The following is a 12,830-nucleotide window of genomic DNA, read 5'->3' as shown; positions in this document are numbered from 1 at the left end:
GTTGTGCATTAATTGGCTGTTGATTGCTGGTGTTGACTTCTTGATGTGTAGTGCCTCGCAAACGTCAAGCCGCCTGCTATCGCTGTATCTATCGATGATTTCTGTGTTGTTTACTAGGATTTCTCTGGCGATGGTTTGGTTGTGGGAAGAGATTATATGTTCCTTAATAGAGCCCTGTTGTTTATGCATCGTTAAACGCCTAGAAAGAGATGTTGTTGTCTTGCCTATATACTGGGTTTTTTGGAGCTTACAGTCCCCAAGAGGGCATTTGAAGGCATAGACGACGTTAGTCTCTTTTAAAGCGTTCTGTTTTGTGTCTGGAGAGTTTCTCATGAGTAGGCTGGCCGTTTTTCTGGTTTTATAGTAAATCGTCAGTTGTATCCTCTGATTTTTGTCTGTAGGGATAACGTTTCTATTAACAATATCTTTCAGGACCCTTTCCTCCGTTTTATGAGCTGTGGAAAAGAAGTTCCTGTAAAATAGTCTAATAGGGGGTATAGGTGTTGTGTTAGTTGTCTCTTCAGAGGTTGCATGGCGTTTCACTTTCCTTCTTATGATGTCTTCGACGAAACCATTGGAGAAGCCGTTGTTGACTAGGACCTGCCTTATCCTACAGAATTCTTCGTTGACTTGCTTCCATCCTGAGCTGTGGCTGAGAGCACGGTCGACATATGCGTTAGCAACACTCCTCTTGTACCTGTCTGGGCAGTCGCTGTTGGCATTTAGGCACATTCCTATGTTCGTTTCCTTAGTGTAGACTGCAGTGTGGAAACCTCCGCTCTTTTCCATGACTGTTACATCTAGAAAGGGCAGCTTCCCATCCTTTTCCATCTCGTAAGTGAAACGCAGCACGGAACTCTGCTCAAATGCCTCCTTCAGCTCCTGCAGATGTCTGACATCAGGTCCCTGTGTAAAAATGTCGTCAACATACCTGCAGTATATGGCCGGTTTCAAGCTCATGTCGACTAAGACTTTTTGCTCGATGGTACCCATGTAGAAGTTTGCAAACAGGACACCTAGGGGAGAACCCATGGCGACCCCATCTACTTGCTTATACATGTGCCCATCCGGGCTCAAGAAGGGTGCCTCTTTAGTACAAGCTTGGAGTAGTTTCCTCAGAATATTTTCTGGTATGTCAAGAGGAGTACAGGCTGGATCACGATACACTCTGTCGGCTATCATCCCGATTGTCTCGTCCACAGGTACGTTGGTAAACAGCGATTCTACGTCCAACGAGGCTCTTATCCCTGTGGCCCGTGTGCCCCGCAGTAAGTCAACAAATTCCTTTGGAGACCTCAGGCTGAAGGCGCAGGGAACATAAGGAGTCAGCAGGCCGTTGAGTCGCTTCGCCAGTCTGTACGTGGGTGTGGGTATCTGGCTAATGATTGGCCGAAGTGGGTTTCCAGGCTTGTGTGTCTTGACATTTCCATACGCATATCCAGGTTTATATTCCCCAATGATCTTTGGCAGGTGGAGACCTTACAAGCAGAACTTATTGCAGAAGGAGGAAAGAATCGAGGCAATTACAGAAGCACCATACTGTCCCCCGAGCTCAAAGCGGCAGCTAAAAGCCTTCGTGAGAACAAGGAGATAGTTGTCAGGAGAAGTGACAAGTCGCCAATATATGTCATTCTTAAAAAAGACGAATATCTGGCGAAAATGAACATCATACTCTCTGACCAAACCAAGTTCCAAAGGGAAACGAAGGACACTACAGCCGAATTAAAAGCAAAGGTCAACAAACTGATCGAAACTGTGAACGCCAAGAAATCCGGACTCCACCTGCCAAAGATCATTGGGGAATATAAACCTGGATATGCGTATGGAAATGTCAAGACACACAAGCCTGGAAACCCACTTCGGCCAATCATTAGCCAGATACCCACACCCACGTACAGACTGGCGAAGCGACTCAACGGCCTGCTGACTCCTTATGTTCCCTGCGCCTTCAGCCTGAGGTCTCCAAAGGAATTTGTTGACTTACTGCGGGGCACACGGGCCACAGGGATAAGAGCCTCGTTGGACGTAGAATCGCTGTTTACCAACGTACCTGTGGACGAGACAATCGGGATGATAGCCGACAGAGTGTATCGTGATCCAGCCTGTACTCCTCTTGACATACCAGAAAATATTCTGAGGAAACTACTCCAAGCTTGTACTAAAGAGGCACCCTTCTTGAGCCCGGATGGGCACATGTATAAGCAAGTAGATGGGGTCGCCATGGGTTCTCCCCTAGGTGTCCTGTTTGCAAACTTCTAGATGGGTACCATCGAGCAAAAAGTCTTAGTCGACATGAACTTGAAACCGGCCATATACTGCAGGTATGTTGACGACAATTTTACACAGGTACCTGATGTCAGACATCTGCAGGAGCTGAAGGAGGCATTTGAGCAGAGTTCTGTGCTGCGTTTCACTTACGAGATGGAAAAGGATGGGAAGCTGCCCTTTCTAGATGTAACAGTCATGGAAAAGAGCGGAGGTTTCCACACTGCAGTCTACACTAAGGAAACGAACATAGGAATGTGCCTAAATGCCAACAGCGACTGCCCAGACAGGTACAAGAGGAGTGTTGCTAACGCATATGTCGACCGTGCTCTCAGCCACAGCTCAGAATGGAAGCAAGTCGACGAAGAATTCTGTAGGATAAGGCAGGTCCTAGTCAACAACGGCTTCTCCAATGGTTTCGTCGAAGACATCATAAGAAGGAAAGTGAAACGCCATGCAACCTCTGAAGAGACAACTAACACAACACCTATACCCCCTATTAGACTATTTTACAGGAACTTCTTTTCCACAGCTCATAAAACGGAGGAAAGGGTCCTGAAAGATATTGTTAATAGAAACGTTATCCCTAAAGACAAAAATCAGAGTATACAACTGACGATTTACTATAAAACCAGAAAAACGGCCAGCCTACTCATGAGAAACTCTCCAGACACAAAACAGAACGCTTTAAAAGAGACTAACGTCGTCTATGCCTTCAAATGCCCTCTTGGGGACTGTAAGCTCCAAACAACCCAGTATATAGGCAAGACAACAACATCTCTTTCTAGGCGTTTAACGATGCATAAGCAACAGGGCTCTATTAAGGAACATATAATCTCTTCCCACAACCAAACCATCGCCAGAGAAATCCTAGTAAACAACACAGAAATCATCGATAGATACAGCGATAGCAGGCGGCTTGACGTTTGCGAGGCACTACACATCAAGAAGTCAACACCAGCAATCAACAGCCAATTAATGCACAACTATATTCTACCCACCTCAAGACTCCGCTCCAATATAGAAGCATCAAGAAATATGGACCAATAGGCTTTCTACAAACACTTCTATTCAATACCCATTGTTTCGTGTTCTGTCTTGTGTTGATGAAATTAATACCGTATTAATGCCACCTCTTGTTCTGTCTTGTGTTGATGAAATTAATACCCTATTAATGCCACCTCACCCCATCCACCTCACTAAAATGTAGATATAAAATCGGAGATGCGTAAGTTCTATTCAGTTGTGTATTTGTAAACTAAAGTCTTTGAAAATGTAATAAGTTTTACGAAACGCGCTCGCGTCGCGTCAGACTAGAAATAAAAATGAATTTTGGAGAATTGATTTTTGATTTACCTCCAACAGTGAAAAGAAATGTACGAAAGATTGAGAAAATTCGTGTTAGAATTATTAATCTTACTTTTTCGGTCATATTTAATAATATATGTCTACAGGAAAGACTGCTACCAAAATATACTAATATATATATATATATATATATATATATATATATATATATATAAATATATATATATATATATATATATATATATATATATATATATATATATATATATATATATATATATATATATATGCAGAATAACCACATATGAAAAATAGAAAATGCTTAACGCGTTTTCGGCTAATTCGCCTTCATCAGAGCAAAGTAGAATCAATAGGTTCTACTTTGCTCTGATGAAGGCGAATTAGCCGAAAACGCGTTAAGCATTTTCTATTTTTCATATGTGGTTATTCTGCATACTTGGATCAGTGTTTTTGTGATCATTGTTGCATATATATATATATATATATATATATATATATATATATATATATATATATATATATATATATATATATATATATATATATATATAACATGATAAAATATGACATTATACGCCTTACAACTGAAGGTCATTCTGTAGTTGGTAACTTAGTTAATAAAACTACCAAGCGGGCTCTAGATACCCTATGGCTCACAGTCCCAAATCTGGAACTGTGCACACAGCCACCACACCTACCTACAGGTGACACACATATATAAACCACTAGGAAACCTGGACTCTCTCTTATAAAACATCACCAAAGACTGCCTGAGTACTCTACCCTATCTTGCAACCCTTTTAACATGCAATTTTGGCTTATCTGACTGTACGGCTGGAGAAAAACCGTCAGTAAGCAAGATTTGGTCATCAACGTTCCTCCTCCCCTCAAAGCAAAGATGGTGTCCACCGACCGCTCTTGCGTCATCGCCCCTTAATACTCTATTCTTTACATTTCCAACCAAACCCTTTATTGACTTTATTTACCATATTCTCCATGCATGCTCTTTGATTGAGTCCATTTTCCCTCACATAGTTAGGCTATTCCGGTTCACATTATTCCTAACAATCTCCAGCTGAGAAGGTACTACTTTGCTTGGCGGAGTATTACTGGTGACTCGTGGCCCCACAGATATCAGCAATAGATTTATTCCAGTAATACATTGTCCACTGTGTCCACCAACAATTTATAATTTAATCTAACCTTCACAGGAGGTAAGGTTCGTAACACCGCCCCATCGCAGTGCCCCAGTCTAAAAGCAAATCACATAAGGAAACTTGAAAAGACAGAGGCTTGCAGAGAAAGCCTCTGTCTTTCTTCGTCTCAAAATTGTGAAGAATGAGGTGGTAGATGGTGGTAGAGGGTAGTAGATGGTGTTAGTTTTGGTGGTGGTGAAGATGGTGTCGGGGTGATAAAAAACACACTGCCGGAGGGCGGTATATTATGTTGATGTTCCCAATTGTCGGTATTATTCGTGTGGGCGTGTATTAGTTGTGTGTCGGGCTTGTGAGCCCCAGGAGACTGGTGTTGAGCAAGGTGTTTATCCCGGGCCACAATGGTAGGGTGGAGCTGAGTATGGAGGGGGAGTTGCCTGGTTTGGGGGTGGAAGCTCCCACAGTAGAAACAGAACAGATGACGCCATTTAGGTCCGTCCAAGACCATTATTAACTCGACGACTAATAATTGTCCAGGAAGGGACAGAAGCTGCTATACCCCACTTCCACACTCCTCTCCTACCGTCCATTTCAGCCAATTGACCCATCCCTTCTCCGCTCTAACACCTTTCCTATTCTTTACATTATGCAACCCCCCCCCCCCTCACCCTTCATTCCCTTTCCTCCACCCCATCTCCCCCACCATACAACACTGGTGTCCCCTACTCTCCACCTTTTAGCATTTTCTACCCCCTCCTGATTTTTTTTAGTATCTAAACGAGTTTATTTCAGTTTAGTGTGTGGCGGGTGCGTTTAGCGGGAGGTGGCTGGCCTCTTCAGCAGGTAGTAGGTGCGTTTGTTGGGTAGTGAATGCGTTTAGCGATACAGTGTCTGTGTTTACAATGGGTGGCTGTGTTTTAGGGAATAAGAAGTTTGTTTAGCGGTCAGCTGGGAGGTGGTTATTTTGGTGACAAGTGTGTTTAGTGAGCGGCAGTTACGATTACGTGAAGCAGGTGCGTTTAACGGGGGTCGGGTGCGTTGAAATGAGCTGACTAGTGTTAACCAGGGCGCTGGCCGGCACGGCACCGCGACACCCGCCTTGATTGCCAATTGTATTACCAACCATGGCCGATAATGCGGCTTCACACGTTTAATTGTGCTTTATGGCGTCTGAAAGGTCGCTAAACACACCCCCAGTCCAGGGGGTGTGTTTAGCGACCGGTGTCTGGACGTTTAATAATATTGTCTGCACGTGAGCGGCGTTTTAATCAGCTTTTAAACCCCCCTTTTCTCTGCTCGTGCAATTTCTGTTGTGTATGTGAGCTCCATGTTATTGCGTTGAGGCAATTGGGGTTCATCAGCTGTTTTGTTGCTCTGTGGAATTTATATTTTCCCTAGGGGAAAAAAATCCAAGAGACTGCTTCTGTCGGAAAATCCGACACCATTTAATAATATCAATGCAATTGCAGATAATATTGCGGCGTTGTATAAACAAGTTAATCCATAGAAAATGTAACTTGTAGTGGAATTTTCCGTCTATAGAAAACGGGATATCATTACCACATACTATTATAAATTCACCAGCTATTCTGCTGGGAATTATTCTTAAATACATTAGTCTTTGGACTTTACCATCATAAAAACATCTCATATAAATTAACTTAATTATCAATATTAAAATAGAGTAAAAGTGACCATTCTATCAGTTACTGTCATCTCTACAAAGTGAGGGAGGCGTCAGTGGTGAGGGAGTGGTCAGCCATTGTTGTTTAAGACTAGAGGCGCACGGGAGCAAATACCGCTCCTGTTAATTTCTCTTGGACGAAGTGTTATGGAAACCAAAGGTCTACCATTATCAACACGCTGTCAACAAATACTAGGAAAGTGTTCTGCCGAAACCCATTTATCTAATCATTTTTGGCCATTAATGTCAGTAGGTAGGGGCGAGCAGGTTAAAATGTGAACAGCCTCTTAATAAAAGGTTATTAAGCCTTGGTCTTTATGGTTCATTGTACAGTGTTTTCTCTGATATAGCTGTCATATATTAGGATTCTGGCTTTTAGCTAGTGCCCTTTTGACAGGTCAAGAAGAGGAAGCATGCTTTGTGTATCAGTTACCAGGGTGACGGAAGCTGCCTCACAGAGGAAAGTTTGGTGTCTACATCCTAGTTATACCTGGTGGACTAAGGCTTGCTGTACAAATAAGATAAGGAACCTCTTCAATGTATACTAATATGTAGTTTAATACTGTAGTTTGATTGGCTGCATATATATAAATTCAATATAACCCCCCCCTAATGTGTATGGATTGATTTGTGAGATTTTTGCAGAAATACAATCCACTTAACATCATACAAATTGCTATCGAAATATATAAATTAACGTAAATATAAATTCTATATAAATTCATATAAATTAAATATATATAAATCTCATATATATATATATATATATATATATATATATATATATATATATATATATATATATATATATATATATATATATATATATATATTTATATACCTACAATATTACAGTCATTCACGAAAAATAACCAAGAAATGTATTATATCCTGGAGGATCTGGATATCTTGGTGCTTAAGATAACTTTAGAGAACTAGAAGGTGAAAGATCGAGACACAACATAGAGAGAATAATGGATATTTAATGAAACACGGGAGACTTTTGTTAAAAAAATGTACAACATGGCCATGTATTTGGCATCAGGCCCGGATTCCAGGGCACTCCGTGTTTATAAAAAGAAATGTAACGTAACAGTAACACGAACACCTACCGACGTTCCGTGACATTAAGGAGCATTGATACCTGCTTATGTTCCACGACTAAGAGGAGCATTGGTACCCGGCCACGTGTACCAATGGTACACGGGTCGAACGGGTACGAACGCTTCCACGCTCGCCCTGGTATAGGATTACATGGACAATTGACTTCGCCAATATTGACTTCATCTCATTATTAAGGTCTAGATGATACCCAAGTGTGCTCTTGGTGTGTATGTACTCACCTAGTTGTGCTTGCAGGGGTTGAGATTCAGCTCTTTGGGTCCGTCAATCAACTTGTGTACAAATTCCTGAGCCTACTAGGCTCAGGAATTACAAGTAGTCACTAAAAACCTCCTTTCCACATCTGGAAGTTCACTACCCTAATATCTTCAGGTTTTCTTAGAACCGTCTACCAGGGCCAGACTCACGAAGGTACTTATGAAGGTTTTTCTTCTGAGCAACGAATGTTTTCCTTCTTAGCGCCTTTGTGGCGGCTACGTCGGTATTCAGGTAGCTACACTAAGTCAGAAACCCTTCGTAAGTTTGGTCCGGGATCTAAGTGTGGTTTCGACCACTCGTAGCTTTACGTAAACTGGATATAACTAAATTTTTCTCTACTACATAACACTGGGATCGATTTTAAGATTCTGGAACATAAACAAAAGATTATAAAAATTGAATCTCGTGAAGAGGAGTCCTTCGTGTTAGTTATATATGCATTCTCTGCTTGAAACTTTGAGTAAATATGTCTTTTATGATATTAGAATTAGTTGTATAATAGCAAGATATTATACCCGTAGTTATTAAGTAAATAAACACTGGTGAACATGAAATATGAGAGAAGGTGATGAGCCCTGCCTGATGGGATCATTTACTATCACCAAATGCCCCTGTTCACCTAATAGTAAGGGTGTACCTTAGCTATACATACCCTTTTCTAATTTATTTAGTTTGATTTTATTTTTAAATTAAATCTGGGTGAGACATAAAATAAAAATATGCTGCACAAATGATGTTAGGTAAGGAGAAGGGTAAAAATGTCAAAAACTTTATTCATTGAATACTTAAAGCTATAATTATGAATATATGGACTATTAAAAAAGAGCGAGGGAAGTAGGGGTCCAAGACCTCTTCCTGTTACACAACTTGGGTGTGGAACAAGTAATTATCAAAAGAAGGCACCATGCCGGGAAGGCTATGTAGCAGTAAGGCAGTTAGGTGAGGCAGTTACTTATTTGAGAAATGCTTATTTTATTTACCTTATAAGCTGAGGCAACTTATTTTATTTGAGGAATACTCAGCTGATTCCTCTACATTTAGCATGAAACAAATTTGTGTCCAAGACCTTTCCTGTTACACAATTTGGCTATGTGTAACCAAACTAGAAGTGCTCTACAAATCAAGAGACCCAGAATGTGGAATGACCTGAATCATGTCAAAGGCTGTACCTCTCTCAACCAGTTTAAGAGTAATACCAAGTACTACCTAATTAACACCATGTAACCTAACTTACCCCCTAAATGTCAACCCATGTCTTGATATTTTTTAAACAATACTGTTCACCAACGTGTACAATTGCTGATTTCTGCTATGTTATCCCCCTTTTCTTATATTTTTTATTCCTTCTTTCAACACAATTTATACCTAATCCCGATTACTATTAAGTTTTAGTCTAAGTGTTTTTCCCCCACACCTTGCCCGAAATGCTATGAATATTAGTGGCTTTAGGTATTGTATGTACTAGCTCAAACTAGTACTGTTTGACAGTGCTTGTGCATTATTATTTTATGTAGTGCTGACCCTAATGGGTGGGATTAACCATTTATTGTATAATTACATTTATTACATGTTTCTATATACATCTTTGAGTATTACTGTAAGTTCACTACCCATCCAAGGCTGATTTTGAAGAGCTAAGCTAAGGAACACCTGTAGTGATACCAAGGCACCACTCAAATCTTAGTTGCTTATTATTAGGTAGGTAGCTAACCTCCAAATGAGGTAAATTACAATCAGCCTCAAGAAAATATCAGGCTGTCAATAATTATACCTGGTCTACATAAAGGAGCAAGTACCATAGCTGTCCAAGTAGCTATATAAGCCCTATAAGACTCAAACTTACAGCCAGAATGGCTACTCCAGAAAAAACTGCAAGAACCTTGAAAGGTCTTCAAAATCACCTGTCAAGACTACTTGACAAATGTGACAACTGTTTAGAAACTAACTCAGTTGACGTCTTCAGACTAAAAATTTCCACAAAGGTGGCTAGCCAAAAATATGACCATGTAAAGGATATTATCGAGTCTTATAGGAACATACTCCTTGTCAGTAATACTGACCCAGACGAATTGCGTCTGATAGAATCTGATCTTGCCGACTATGAAGATATAATTCAAGACAAGTTAGATCACTATAAGAAAGTTACAGAGTCTGATCAATTTTCAGACAGCTCTTCTCAATGTTCCCTGGATTCTATAAATTCAATGCATGAGGCTACTGAATTAACCAGCTTCTCACAGGAACCCAGAGAAACAAGTGAAGCTGCAGATGAAACTCTTAGTGAAGCTGTAATAATCAGTGAATCTGAACCAGAAAATGATAAAGCTGAAGCTGCAGCAGCAGCCGAAGCTGTAATTAAAGCTGAGGCTGAAAAAGAAGCCTTAAGCAACACAAATAATAGTCATAATTACTCACACCAGCCTTCAAGAGTAAGTGCTAACAATGAGAAGACTGTTATAAACCTTGTACACAAATTACTAGATTTATCTCCACAAGAACAATCAGTTGACTCTTTACAAGCCTTTAGTTTTCAGCTTGAGTCACAGTTAAATTCCTTCAGTAGAGGTGGATCACCCAACTGCTGAGTGGATGACTAAAATTATCATCCAGAGAAAATTGTCTGGTAACACACTCAATAAATTATATTTATACCAGAATGGTAATGTCCTGTCAATATAGGATATATTTACAGGTTTGCGCAATATGAGCAATCAATCAGCAAACCAGGCACTTAATGCCTCTTCTGAATGCACCGAAACTGTACCCACATCAGTTTTCTTACCTGGAACTCCTAAAGTGACACTGTCACTAGGTAACAAGGGTACTAATAATCGATGTAATAACAATAGATGAAACACTGATTCATCAGTAAGGCCCAAGAGCCTCATAAGTGCTCCTAAGAGTCCAAAGAGCACTCCCAAGAGCCCAGTAATTGGTCCCCAGAATACACCAAGTACTCCCAAGAGAATACATAACAAGCAAATGCAAGCAGCAAAACCTTCACAACCTGCAGTTATTGTTTTACCTAAACAGGTAACCCCTAAACGAGCTGTAGGATGGGGAATATGCTTGTTTTGCAATCAAAAACATTCTCTGTACAAATGTACTAATTACCCTAATAGAGACACAAGAGTCAGACGACTCAAACAGTTACACAAATGTACTAGGTGTGTCAAAACACAAAATGTTAATAGCTGTGACACCCCACTGAACACCTGCAATAGGTGTAAAAGGGGCAAGCATCATGCTGCACTGTGCAAATTTGTCAAGACAAATTCTGTAAATCCTAGAATAGGAGGTAGAGAATCTACACCAGTACAGTGATGCAAGGTGCGAGATGTGTACAGCGTAATTTCACCAGCATCTCAAGTGGATGCAACCTTGCCCACTGCCCAACTTCAAGTAAAGAACAAAGTAGCCAAGATCACCACTCGTGGATTATTTGATCAAGGATCCCAGAGAACTTTCCTTACTCAGAAAGCGGCAGAGGCACTCAATTTACAACCAATCAGACAGGTAAAATTAAACCTTTCAGGGTTCATGATAAATCGAGGACCCCAAGAATACACCGTGGTTCAACCGCTTGTACGACTAGGTAGTCATGTCAAGGCTATCCAAGCCATTGTTGTAGATCAAATACCTTTTGACCTAAATATTAAGGGTCTGGGGTACACAGCCCACTTCCTGCAGGAGCGTGAAATTAATTTAGCTGACAACAAGTTAACGTCTGACCGCCTTAACAATGTAAATGTGCTAGTGGGAGCAGACTACTATTACCAGTTCATAACTGGACATGTTAAACGATTGGGCATGAATATGCTCCAATCTGCAGGTGGCTACTTACTTACAGGTAAAGATCTGAATATGAACAAGCCTAGGCCTGCCAACAATAATAAATTAGTCAGCAGTAAATCAATCAATTCTCCTGCAGCAAGCTAAAATGAGAAACACAGCTGAGTAATAAATCCAGATTGAATGTAGTACAATTCGTATTCACCGAAATATTTCATGGCTCTCAGTGGAAAACCAGTGGTCCGGACCTAAACAAGTACAAATCACAGCGACCAAGCCATTGAATCCACTGCAGACCTAAAATTATTCTCGACAAGTAATAATTGACCACACTCAGTCTCCCTAGGTAATTAATAATATTAGGCTGGAGAATCCAGCACTCCCTAGGTAATCAATAATATTAGGCCAGAGAATCTAGCACCCAATGCATCTAGCATTTCCTGAATTTAGCAATACTATGAAGTCATCAAGCAACTTCAATAATTATAAATTCACTAGGACCAAAATCCATAATACTTGTACTTAAGGTTTGCCAAGAAAACCTTATGAATTCAATGTTTTCTGCACTAAGAGTTAGTGAAAAATACTTGCATCAATTTTTGTTTGAGCTGTTTTCTTTCGTTTTTGCTTAATTATTGAAGGAGCGCAGCACGAACAAACTTGCAAACTTACCAATACGTAAGTTTGCAAGTTTACAGAGAACTAATAACCCGTGAAACGTTTAGGTTGGGAAAATGTTACAAATTATCTTTGAATAGGATTAATCGTAGCAATAATTAAATTTCCAGCAACCTTAGGTTTCCTTACGTTTAATGCATTACCATTAAACCTTAAGCATTGTTACTTAACATGCTTAATGAGCTCAATATAGCTCACTTTTGAGTTAACGTAATATTTGAGCGATTTAATGTTCCCCATGCTAATATGAGCACTGCTCGCCATGACAATTGAACGCTACAATGCTCCACCTCGTTAATTTGAGTTCAATATAACTCACCCTGAGTTAGCATAACAATTGAGCCCTTTAATGTTCCTCCATGCTAATACGAGCATTGCTCGCCATGATAATTGAACGCTACAATGCTCCCTGCGCTAATTCGTGCACTGCTCATCAGAGAATCTGCCTAGATTCCGTGCTTAGGTATTCTTCAACAAGGATCTTGCACTAATAACCCGAGCTGATCTTACAGCTTCCCTGTGAATTAACGTAATAAATGAGTGCTTTA

Source organism: Procambarus clarkii, chromosome 77 (assembly GCF_040958095.1).
Source record: "Procambarus clarkii isolate CNS0578487 chromosome 77, FALCON_Pclarkii_2.0, whole genome shotgun sequence".
NCBI lineage: Eukaryota > Metazoa > Arthropoda > Malacostraca > Decapoda > Cambaridae > Procambarus > Procambarus clarkii.
This window is presented reverse-complemented; position numbering follows the sequence as displayed.